The 13500-nt window shown below is 53.3% G+C and overlaps 1 protein-coding gene across 1 annotated transcript in view; it reads right to left on the minus strand.

Annotated features, from left to right (window-relative positions):
- LOC142473258 (uncharacterized) overlaps window positions 1-13500 on the minus strand; it is a 363164-nt gene that overhangs the window by 234067 nt on the left and 115597 nt on the right. The gene's annotated exons all lie outside the window — the stretch shown is intronic.

Consider the following 13500-nt stretch of genomic DNA (forward strand, 5'->3'; position numbering starts at 1 on the left):
AGGCCCAGCAACAGATAACATAACTTACACCCTGCGTCCCACACAGCGAGGCCCAGCAACAGATAACATAACTTACACCCTGCATCCCACACAGCTAGGCCCAGCAACAGATAACATAACTTACACCCTGCATCCCACACAGCTAGGCCCAGCAACAGGTAACATAACTTACACCCTGCATCCCACACAGCGAGGCCCAGCAACAGGTAACATAACTTACACCCTGCATCCCACACAGCGAGGCCCAGCAACAGATAACATAACTTACACCCTGCATCCCACACAGCGAGGCCCAGCAACAGGTAACATAACTTACACCATGCATCCCACACAGCGAGGCCCAGCAACAGGTAACATAACTTACACCATGCATCCCACACAGCGAGGCCCAGCAACAGGTAACATAACTTACACCCTGCGTCCCACACAGCGAGGCCCAGCAACAGATAACATAACTTACACCCTGCATCCCACACAGCGAGGCCCAGCAACAGATAACATAACTTACACCCTGCATCCCACACAGCGAGGCCCAGCAACAGGTAACATAACTTACACCCTGCATCCCACACAGCGAGGCCCAGCAACAGGTAACATAACTTACACCCTGCATCCCACACAGCGAGGCCCAGCAACAGATAACATAACTTACACCCTGCGTCCCACACAGCGAGGCCCAGCAACAGATAACATAACTTACACCCTGCATCCCACACAGCGAGGCCCAGCAACAGATAACATAACTTACACCCTGCATCCCACACAGCGAGGCCCAGCAACAGATAACATAACTTACACCCTGCGTCCCACACAGCGAGGCCCAGCAACAGGTAACATAACTTACACCCTGCATCCCACACAGCGAGGCCCAGCAACAGGTAACATAACTTACACCCTGCGTCCCACACAGCGAGGCCCAGTAACAGATAACATAACTTACACCCTGCGTCCCACACAGCGAGGCCCAGCAACAGGTAACATAACTTACACCCTGCATCCCACACAGCGAGGCCCAGCAACAGATAACATAACTTACACCCTGCATCCCACACAGCGAGGCCCAGCAACAGATAACATAACTTACACCCTGCGTCCCACACAGCGAGGCCCAGCAACAGGTAACATAACTTACACCCTGCGTCCCACACAGCGAGGCCCAGCAACAGATAACATAACTTACACCCTGCGTCCCACACAGCGAGGCCCAGCAACAGATAACATAACTTACACCCTGCGTCCCACACAGCGAGGCCCAGCAACAGGTAACATAACTTACACCCTGCGTCCCACACAGCGAGGCCCAGCAACAGATAACATAACTTACACCCTGCGTCCCACACAGCGAGGCCCAGCAACAGATAACATAACTTACACCCTGCGTCCCACACAGCGAGGCCCAGCAACAGATAACACAACTTACACCCTGCATCCCACACAGCGAGGCCCAGCAACAGGTAACATAACTTACACCCTGCGTCCCACACAGCGAGGCCCAGCAACAGGTAACATAACTTACACCCTGCGTCCCACACAGCGAGGCCCAGCAACAGATAACATAACTTACACCCTGCATCCCACACAGCGAGGCCCAGCAACAGGTAACATAACTTACACCCTGCGTCCCACACAGCGAGGCCCAGCAACAGGTAACATAACTTACACCCTGCGTCCCACACAGCGAGGCCCAGCAACAGATAACATAACTTACACCCTGCGTCCCACACAGCGAGGCCCAGCAACAGATAACATAACTTACACCCTGCGTCCCACACAGCGAGGCCCAGCAACAGGTAACATAACTTACACCATGCGTCCCACACAGCGAGGCCCAGCAACAGATAACATAACTTACACCCTGCATCCCACACAGCGAGGCCCAGCAACAGGTAACATAACTTACACCCTGCATCCCACACAGCGAGGCCCAGCAACAGATAACATAACTTACACCCTGCATCCCACACAGCGAGGCCCAGCAACAGGTAACATAACTTACACCCTGCATCCCACACAGCGAGGCCCAGCAACAGATAACATAACTTACACCCTGCATCCCACACAGCGAGGCCCAGCAACAGGTAACATAACTTACACCCTGCGTCCCACACAGCGAGGCCCAGCAACAGATAACATAACTTACACCCTGCATCCCACACAGCGAGGCCCAGCAACAGGTAACATAACTTACACCCTGCATCCCACACAGCGAGGCCCAGCAACAGATAACATAACTTACACCATGTATCCCACACAGCTAGGCCCAGCAACAGATAACATAACTTACACCCTGCATCCCACACAGCGAGGCCCAGCAACAGATAACATAACTTACACCATGTATCCCACACAGCTAGGCCCAGCAACAGATAACATAACTTACACCATGCATCCCACACAGCGAGGCCCAGCAACAGATAACATAACTTACACCATGCATCCCACACAGCGAGGCCCAGCAACAGATAACATAACTTACACCATGTATCCCACACAGCTAGGCCCAGCAACAGATAACATAACTTACACCCTGCATCCCACACAGCGAGGCCCAGCAACAGATAACATAACTTACACCCTGCATCCCACACAGCGAGGCCCAGCAACAGGTAACATAACTTACACCCTGCATCCCACACAGCGAGGCCCAGCAACAGATAACATAACTTACACCCTGCATCCCACACAGCGAGGCCCAGCAACAGATAACATAACTTACACCCTGCATCCCACACAGCGAGGCCCAGCAACAGATAACATAACTTACACCCTGCATCCCACACAGCGAGGCCCAGCAACAGGTAACATAACTTACACCCTGCATCCCACACAGCGAGGCCCAGCAACAGATAACATAACTTACACCCTGCATCCCACACAGCGAGGCCCAGCAACAGATAACACAACTTACACCCTGCATCCCACACAGCGAGGCCCAGCAACAGATAACATAACTTACACCCTGCGTCCCACACAGCGAGGCCCAGCAACAGATAACATAACTTACACCCTGCGTCCCACACAGCGAGGCCCAGTAACAGGTAACATAACTTACACCCTGCATCCCACACAGCGAAGCCCAGCAACAGATAACATAACTTACACCCTGCATCCCACACAGCGAGGCCCAGCAACAGATAACATAACTTACACCCTGCGTCCCACACAGCGAGGCCCAGCAACAGATAACACATAACTTACACCCTGCATCCCACACAGCGAGGCCCAGCAACAGATAACATAACTTACACCCTGCGTCCCACACAGCGAGGCCCAGCAACAGATAACATAACTTACACCCTGCATCCCACACAGCGAGGCCCAGCAACAGGTAACATAACTTACACCCTGCATCCCACACAGCGAGGCCCAGCAACAGGTAACATAACTTACACCCTGCATCCCACACAGCGAGGCCCAGCAACAGGTAACATAACTTACACCCTGCATCCCACACAGCGAGGCCCAGCAACAGGTAACATAACTTACACCCTGCGTCCCACACAGCGAGGCCCAGCAACAGATAACATAACTTACACCCTGCATCCCACACAGCGAGGCCCAGCAACAGATAACATAACTTACACCCTGCATCCCACACAGCGAGGCCCAGCAACAGGTAACATAACTTACACCCTGCATCCCACACAGCGAGGCCCAGCAACAGGTAACATAACTTACACCCTGCATCCCACACAGCGAGGCCCAGCAACAGATAACATAACTTACACCCTGCATCCCACACAGCGAGGCCCAGCAACAGATAACATAACTTACACCCTGCATCCCACACAGCGAGGCCCAGCAACAGATAACATAACTTACACCCTGCGTCCCACACAGCGAGGCCCAGCAACAGATAACACATAACTTACACCCTGCATCCCACACAGCGAGGCCCAGCAACAGATAACATAACTTACACCCTGCGTCCCACACAGCGAGGCCCAGCAACAGATAACATAACTTACACCCTGCATCCCACACAGCGAGGCCCAGCAACAGATAACATAACTTACACCCTGCGTCCCACACAGCGAGGCCCAGCAACAGATAACATAACTTACACCCTGCATCCCACACAGCGAGGCCCAGCAACAGATAACATAACTTACACCCTGCATCCCACACAGCGAGGCCCAGCAACAGGTAACATAACTTACACCCTGCATCCCACACAGCGAGGCCCAGCAACAGGTAACATAACTTACACCCTGCATCCCACACAGCGAGGCCCAGCAACAGATAACATAACTTACACCCTGCATCCCACACAGCGAGGCCCAGCAACAGGTAACATAACTTACACCCTGCATCCCACACAGCGAGGCCCAGCAACAGATAACATAACTTACACCCTGCATCCCACACAGCGAGGCCCAGCAACAGGTAACATAACTTACACCCTGCATCCCACACAGCGAAGCCCAGCAACAGGTAACATAACTTACACCCTGCATCCCACACAGCGAGGCCCAGCAACAGATAACATAACTTACACCCTGCATCCCACACAGCGAGGCCCAGCAACAGGTAACATAACTTACACCCTGCATCCCACACAGCGAGGCCCAGCAACAGGTAACATAACTTACACCCTGCGTCCCACACAGCGAGGCCCAGCAACATATAACATAACTTACACCCTGCATCCCACACAGCGAGGCCCAGCAACAGATAACATAACTTACACCCTGCGTCCCACACAGCGAGGCCCAGCAACAGGTAACATAACTTACATCCTGCATCCCACACAGCGAGGCCCAGCAACAGATAACATAACTTACACCCTGCATCCCACACAGCGAGGCCCAGCAACAGGTAACATAACTTACACCCTGCATCCCACACAGCTAGGCCCAGCAACAGGTAACATAACTTACACCATGCATCCCACACAGCGAGGCCCAGCAACAGATAACATAACTTACACCCTGCGTCCCACACAGCGAGGCCCAGCAACAGGTAACATAACTTACACCCTGCATCCCACACAGCGAGGCCCAGCAACAGATAACATAACTTACACCCTGCGTCCCACACAGCGAGGCCCAGCAACAGGTAACATAACTTACACCATGCATCCCACACAGCGAGGCCCAGCAACAGGTAACATAACTTACACCCTGCATTCCACACAGCGAGGCCCAGCAACAGGTAACATAACTTACACCATGCGTCCCACACAGCGAGGCCCAGCAACAGGTAACATAACTTACACCCTGCATCCCACACAGCGAGGCCCAGCAACAGGTAACATAACTTACACCCTGCATCCCACACAGCGAGGCCCAGCAACAGGTAACACAACTTACACCCTGCGTCCCACACAGCGAGGCCCAGCAACAGATAACATAACTTACACCCTGCGTCCCACACAGCGAGGCCCAGCAACAGGTAACATAACTTACACCCTGCATCCCACACAGCGAGGCCCAGCAACAGGTAACATAACTTACACCCTGCATCCCACACAGCGAGGCCCAGCAACAGATAACATAACTTACACCCTGCATCCCACACAGCGAGGCCCAGCAACAGATAACATAACTTACACCCTGCATCCCACACAGCGAGGCCCAGCAACAGGTAACATAACTTACACCCTGCATCCCACACAGCGAGGCCCAGCAACAGATAACATAACTTACACCCTGCATCCCACACAGCTAGGCCCAGCAACAGGTAACATAACTTACACCCTGCATCCCACACAGCGAGGCCCAGCAACAGGTAACATAACTTACACCCTGCATCCCACACAGCGAGGCCCAGCAACAGATAACATAACTTACACCCTGCGTCCCACACAGCGAGGCCCAGCAACAGATAACATAACTTACACCCTGCGTCCCACACAGCGAGGCCCAGCAACAGATAACATAACTTACACCCTGCATCCCACACAGCGAGGCCCAGCAACAGGTAACATAACTTACACCCTGCATCCCACACAGCGAGGCCCAGCAACAGATAACATAACTTACACCCTGCGTCCCACACAGCGAGGCCCAGCAACAGATAACATAACTTACACCCTGCATCCCACACAGCGAGGCCCAGCAACAGGTAACATAACTTACACCCTGCATCCCACACAGCGAGGCCCAGCAACAGGTAACATAACTTACACCCTGCATCCCACACAGCGAGGCCCAGCAACAGATAACATAACTTACACCCTGCATCCCACACAGCGAGGCCCAGCAACAGATAACATAACTTACACCCTGCATCCCACACAGCGAGGCCCAGCAACAGATAACATAACTTACACCCTGCATCCCACACAGCGAGGCCCAGCAACAGATAACATAACTTACACCCTGCGTCCCACACAGCTAGGCCCAGCAACAGATAACATAACTTACACCCTGCATCCCACACAGCGAGGCCCAGCAACAGGTAACATAACTTACACCCTGCATCCCACACAGCGAGGCCCAGCAACAGGTAACATAACTTACACCATGCGTCCCACACAGCGAGGCCCAGCAACAGGTAACATAACTTACACCCTGCATCCCACACAGCGAGGCCCAGCAACAGGTAACATAACTTACACCCTGCATCCCACACAGCGAGGCCCAGCAACAGGTAACACAACTTACACCCTGCGTCCCACACAGCGAGGCCCAGCAACAGATAACATAACTTACACCCTGCGTCCCACACAGCGAGGCCCAGCAACAGATAACATAACTTACACCCTGCATCCCACACAGCGAGGCCCAGCAACAGGTAACATAACTTACACCCTGCATCCCACACAGCGAGGCCCAGCAACAGATAACATAACTTACACCCTGCGTCCCACACAGCGAGGCCCAGCAACAGATAACATAACTTACACCCTGCATCCCACACAGCGAGGCCCAGCAACAGGTAACATAACTTACACCCTGCATCCCACACAGCGAGGCCCAGCAACAGCTAACATAACTTACACCCTGCATCCCACACAGCGAGGCCCAGCAACAGATAACATAACTTACACCCTGCATCCCACACAGCGAGGCCCAGCAACAGATAACATAACTTACACCCTGCGTCCCACACAGCGAGGCCCAGCAACAGGTAACACAACTTACACCCTGCGTCCCACACAGCGAGGCCCAGCAACAGGTAACATAACTTACACCATGTATCCCACACAGCGAGGCCCAGCAACAGGTAACATAACTTACACCCTGCATCCCACACAGCGAGGCCCAGCAACAGGTAACACAACTTACACCCTGCGTCCCACACAGCGAGGCCCAGCAACAGGTAACATAACTTACACCCTGCATCCCACACAGCGAGGCCCAGCAACAGGTAACATAACTTACACCCTGCGTCCCACACAGCGAGGCCCAGCAACAGGTAACATAACTTACACCCTGCATCCCACACAGCGAGGCCCAGCAACAGATAACATAACTTACACCCTGCGTCCCACACAGCGAGGCCCAGCAACAGATAACATAACTTACACCCTGCATCCCACACAGCGAGGCCCAGCAACAGGTAACATAACTTACACCCTGCATCCCACACAGCGAGGCCCAGCAACAGATAACATAACTTACACCCTGCATCCCACACAGCGAGGCCCAGCAACAGGTAACATAACTTACACCCTGCATCCCACACAGCGAGGCCCAGCAACAGGTAACATAACTTACACCCTGCATCCCACACAGCGAGGCCCAGCAACAGATAACATAACTTACACCCTGCATCCCACACAGCTAGGCCCAGCAACAGGTAACATAACTTACACCCTGCATCCCACACAGCGAGGCCCAGCAACAGATAACATAACTTACACCCTGCGTCCCACACAGCGAGGCCCAGCAACAGGTAACATAACTTACACCCTGCATCCCACACAGCGAGGCCCAGCAACAGATAACATAACTTACACCCTGCATCCCACACAGCGAGGCCCAGCAACAGGTAACATAACTTACACCCTGCATCCCACACAGCGAGGCCCAGCAACAGATAACATAACTTACACCCTGCATCCCACACAGCGAGGCCCAGCAACAGATAACATAACTTACACCCTGCATCCCACACAGCGAGGCCCAGCAACAGATAACATAACTTACACCCTGCATCCCACCCAGCGAGGCCCAGCAACAGGTAACATAACTTACACCCTGCATCCCACACAGCGAGGCCCAGCAACAGGTAACATAACTTACACCATGCATCCCACACAGCGAGGCCCAGCAACAGGTAACATAACTTACACCCTGCATCCCACACAGCGAGGCCCAGCAACAGATAACATAACTTACACCCTGCATCCCACACAGCGAGGCCCAGCAACAGGTAACATAACTTACACCCTGCATCCCACACAGCGAGGCCCAGCAACAGGTAACATAACTTACACCCTGCGTCCCACACAGCGAGGCCCAGTAACAGATAACATAACTTACACCCTGCATCCCACACAGCGAGGCCCAGCAACAGGTAACATAACTTACACCCTGCATCCCACACAGCGAGGCCCAGCAACAGATAACATAACTTACACCCTGCATCCCACACAGCGAGGCCCAGCAACAGATAACATAACTTACACCCTGCATCCCACACAGCGAGGCCCAGCAACAGGTAACACAACTTACACCCTGCATCCCACACAGCGAGGCCCAGTAACAGATAACATAACTTACACCCTGCATCCCACACAGCGAGGCCCAGCAACAGGTAACATAACTTACACCCTGCATCCCACACAGCGAGGCCCAGCAACAGATAACATAACTTACACCCTGCATCCCACACAGCGAGGCCCAGCAACAGATAACACAACTTACACCCTGCATCCCACACAGCGAGGCCCAGCAACAGGTAACATAACTTACACCCTGCATCCCACACAGCGAGGCCCAGTAACAGATAACATAACTTACACCCTGCATCCCACACAGCGAGGCCCAGCAACAGATAACATAACTTACACCCTGCGTCCCACACAGGCCCAGCAACAGGTAACATAACTTACACCCTGCGTCCCACACAGCGAGGCTCAGCAACAGCTAACATAACTTACACCATGCATCTCACACAGCGAGGCCCAGCAACAGGTAACATAACTTACACCCTGCATCCCACACAGCGAGGCCCAGCAACAGATAACATAACTTACACCCTGCATCCCACACAGCGAGGCCCAGCAACAGGTAACATAACTTACACCCTGCATCCCACACAGCGAGGCCCAGCAACAGATAACATAACTTACACCCTGCATCCCACACAGCGAGGCCCAGCAACAGGTAACATAACTTACACCCTGCATCCCACACAGCGAGGCCCAGCAACAGATAACATAACTTACACCCTGCATCTCACACAGCGAGGCCCAGCAACAGGTAACATAACTTACACCCTGCATCCCACACAGCGAGGCCCAGCAACAGATAACATAACTTACACCCTGCATCCCACACAGCGAGGCCCAGCAACAGGTAACATAACTTACACCCTGCATCCCACACAGCGAGGCCCAGCAACAGATAACATAACTTACACCCTGCATCCCACACAGCGAGGCCCAGCAACAGGTAACATAACTTACACCCTGCATCCCACACAGCGAGGCCCAGCAACAGGTAACATAACTTACACCCTGCATCCCACACAGCGAGGCCCAGCAACAGATAACACAACTTACACCCTGCATCCCACACAGCGAGGCCCAGCAACAGATAACATAACTTACACCCTGCGTCCCACACAGCGAGGCCCAGCAACAGATAACATAACTTACACCCTGCGTCCCACACAGCGAGGCCCAGTAACAGGTAACATAACTTACACCCTGCATCCCACACAGCGAGGCCCAGCAACAGGTAACATAACTTACACCCTGCATCCCACACAGCTAGGCCCAGCAACAGGTAACATAACTTACACCCTGCATCCCACACAGCGAGGCCCAGCAACAGATAACATAACTTACACCCTGCATCCCACACAGCGAGGCCCAGCAACAGATAACATAACTTACACCCTGCGTCCCACACAGCGAGGCCCAGCAACAGATAACACATAACTTACACCCTGCATCCCACACAGCGAGGCCCAGCAACAGATAACATAACTTACACCCTGCGTCCCACACAGCGAGGCCCAGCAACAGATAACATAACTTACACCCTGCATCCCACACAGCGAGGCCCAGCAACAGATAACATAACTTACACCCTGCGTCCCACACAGCGAGGCCCAGCAACAGATAACATAACTTACACCCTGCATCCCACACAGCGAGGCCCAGCAACAGATAACATAACTTACACCCTGCATCCCACACAGCGAGGCCCAGCAACAGGTAACATAACTTACACCCTGCATCCCACACAGCGAGGCCCAGCAACAGGTAACATAACTTACACCCTGCATCCCACACAGCGAGGCCCAGCAACAGATAACATAACTTACACCCTGCATCCCACACAGCGAGGCCCAGCAACAGGTAACATAACTTACACCCTGCATCCCACACAGCGAGGCCCAGCAACAGATAACATAACTTACACCCTGCATCCCACACAGCGAGGCCCAGCAACAGGTAACATAACTTACACCCTGCATCCCACACAGCGAAGCCCAGCAACAGGTAACATAACTTACACCCTGCATCCCACACAGCGAGGCCCAGCAACAGATAACATAACTTACACCCTGCATCCCACACAGCGAGGCCCAGCAACAGGTAACATAACTTACACCCTGCATCCCACACAGCGAGGCCCAGCAACAGGTAACATAACTTACACCCTGCGTCCCACACAGCGAGGCCCAGCAACATATAACATAACTTACACCCTGCATCCCACACAGCGAGGCCCAGCAACAGATAACATAACTTACACCCTGCGTCCCACACAGCGAGGCCCAGCAACAGGTAACATAACTTACATCCTGCATCCCACACAGCGAGGCCCAGCAACAGATAACATAACTTACACCCTGCATCCCACACAGCGAGGCCCAGCAACAGGTAACATAACTTACACCCTGCATCCCACACAGCTAGGCCCAGCAACAGGTAACATAACTTACACCATGCATCCCACACAGCGAGGCCCAGCAACAGATAACATAACTTACACCCTGCGTCCCACACAGCGAGGCCCAGCAACAGGTAACATAACTTACACCCTGCATCCCACACAGCGAGGCCCAGCAACAGATAACATAACTTACACCCTGCGTCCCACACAGCGAGGCCCAGCAACAGGTAACATAACTTACACCATGCATCCCACACAGCGAGGCCCAGCAACAGGTAACATAACTTACACCCTGCATCCCACACAGCGAGGCCCAGCAACAGGTAACATAACTTACACCATGCGTCCCACACAGCGAGGCCCAGCAACAGGTAACATAACTTACACCCTGCATCCCACACAGCGAGGCCCAGCAACAGGTAACATAACTTACACCCTGCATCCCACACAGCGAGGCCCAGCAACAGGTAACACAACTTACACCCTGCGTCCCACACAGCGAGGCCCAGCAACAGATAACATAACTTACACCCTGCGTCCCACACAGCGAGGCCCAGCAACAGATAACATAACTTACACCCTGCATCCCACACAGCGAGGCCCAGCAACAGATAACATAACTTACACCCTGCATCCCACACAGCGAGGCCCAGCAACAGGTAACATAACTTACACCCTGCATCCCACACAGCGAGGCCCAGCAACAGATAACATAACTTACACCCTGCATCCCACACAGCTAGGCCCAGCAACAGGTAACATAACTTACACCCTGCATCCCACACAGCGAGGCCCAGCAACAGGTAACATAACTTACACCCTGCATCCCACACAGCGAGGCCCAGCAACAGATAACATAACTTACACCCTGCGTCCCACACAGCGAGGCCCAGCAACAGATAACATAACTTACACCCTGCGTCCCACACAGCGAGGCCCAGCAACAGATAACATAACTTACACCCTGCATCCCACACAGCGAGGCCCAGCAACAGGTAACATAACTTACACCCTGCATCCCACACAGCGAGGCCCAGCAACAGATAACATAACTTACACCCTGCGTCCCACACAGCTAGGCCCAGCAACAGATAACATAACTTACACCCTGCATCCCACACAGCGAGGCCCAGCAACAGATAACATAACTTACACCCTGCGTCCCACACAGCTAGGCCCAGCAACAGATAACATAACTTACACCCTGCATCCCACACAGCGAGGCCCAGCAACAGGTAACATAACTTACACCCTGCATCCCACACAGCGAGGCCCAGCAACAGGTAACATAACTTACACCATGCGTCCCACACAGCGAGGCCCAGCAACAGGTAACATAACTTACACCCTGCATCCCACACAGCGAGGCCCAGCAACAGGTAACATAACTTACACCCTGCATCCCACACAGCGAGGCCCAGCAACAGGTAACACAACTTACACCCTGCGTCCCACACAGCGAGGCCCAGCAACAGATAACATAACTTACACCCTGCGTCCCACACAGCGAGGCCCAGCAACAGATAACATAACTTACACCCTGCATCCCACACAGCGAGGCCCAGCAACAGGTAACATAACTTACACCCTGCATCCCACACAGCGAGGCCCAGCAACAGATAACATAACTTACACCCTGCGTCCCACACAGCGAGGCCCAGCAACAGATAACATAACTTACACCCTGCATCCCACACAGCGAGGCCCAGCAACAGGTAACATAACTTACACCCTGCATCCCACACAGCGAGGCCCAGCAACAGATAACATAACTTACACCCTGCATCCCACACAGCGAGGCCCAGCAACAGATAACATAACTTACACCCTGCGTCCCACACAGCGAGGCCCAGCAACAGGTAACACAACTTACACCCTGCATCCCACACAGCGAGGCCCAGCAACAGATAACATAACTTACACCCTGCGTCCCACACAGCGAGGCCCAGCAACAGATAACATAACTTACACCCTGCATCCCACACAGCGAGGCCCAGCAACAGGTAACATAACTTACACCCTGCATCCCACACAGCGAGGCCCAGCAACAGATAACATAACTTACACCCTGCATCCCACACAGCGAGGCCCAGCAACAGATAACATAACTTACACCCTGCGTCCCACACAGCGAGGCCCAGCAACAGGTAACATAACTTACACCCTGCATCCCACACAGCTAGGCCCAGCAACAGGTAACATAACTTACACCCTGCATCCCACACAGCGAGGCCCAGCAACAGATAACATAACTTACACCCTGCATCCCACACAGCGAGGCCCAGCAACAGATAACATAACTTACACCCTGCATCCCACACAGCGAGGCCCAGCAACAGATAACATAACTTACACCCTGCGTCCCACACAGCGAGGCCCAGCAACAGATAACACATAACTTACACCCTGCATCCCACACAGCGAGGCCCAGCAACAGATAACATAACTTACACCCTGCGTCCCACACAGCGAGGCCCAG

This window comes from Ascaphus truei, assembly GCF_040206685.1.
Source record: "Ascaphus truei isolate aAscTru1 chromosome 2 unlocalized genomic scaffold, aAscTru1.hap1 SUPER_2_unloc_1, whole genome shotgun sequence".
In the NCBI taxonomy this organism is placed as follows: Eukaryota; Metazoa; Chordata; class Amphibia; order Anura; family Ascaphidae; genus Ascaphus; species Ascaphus truei.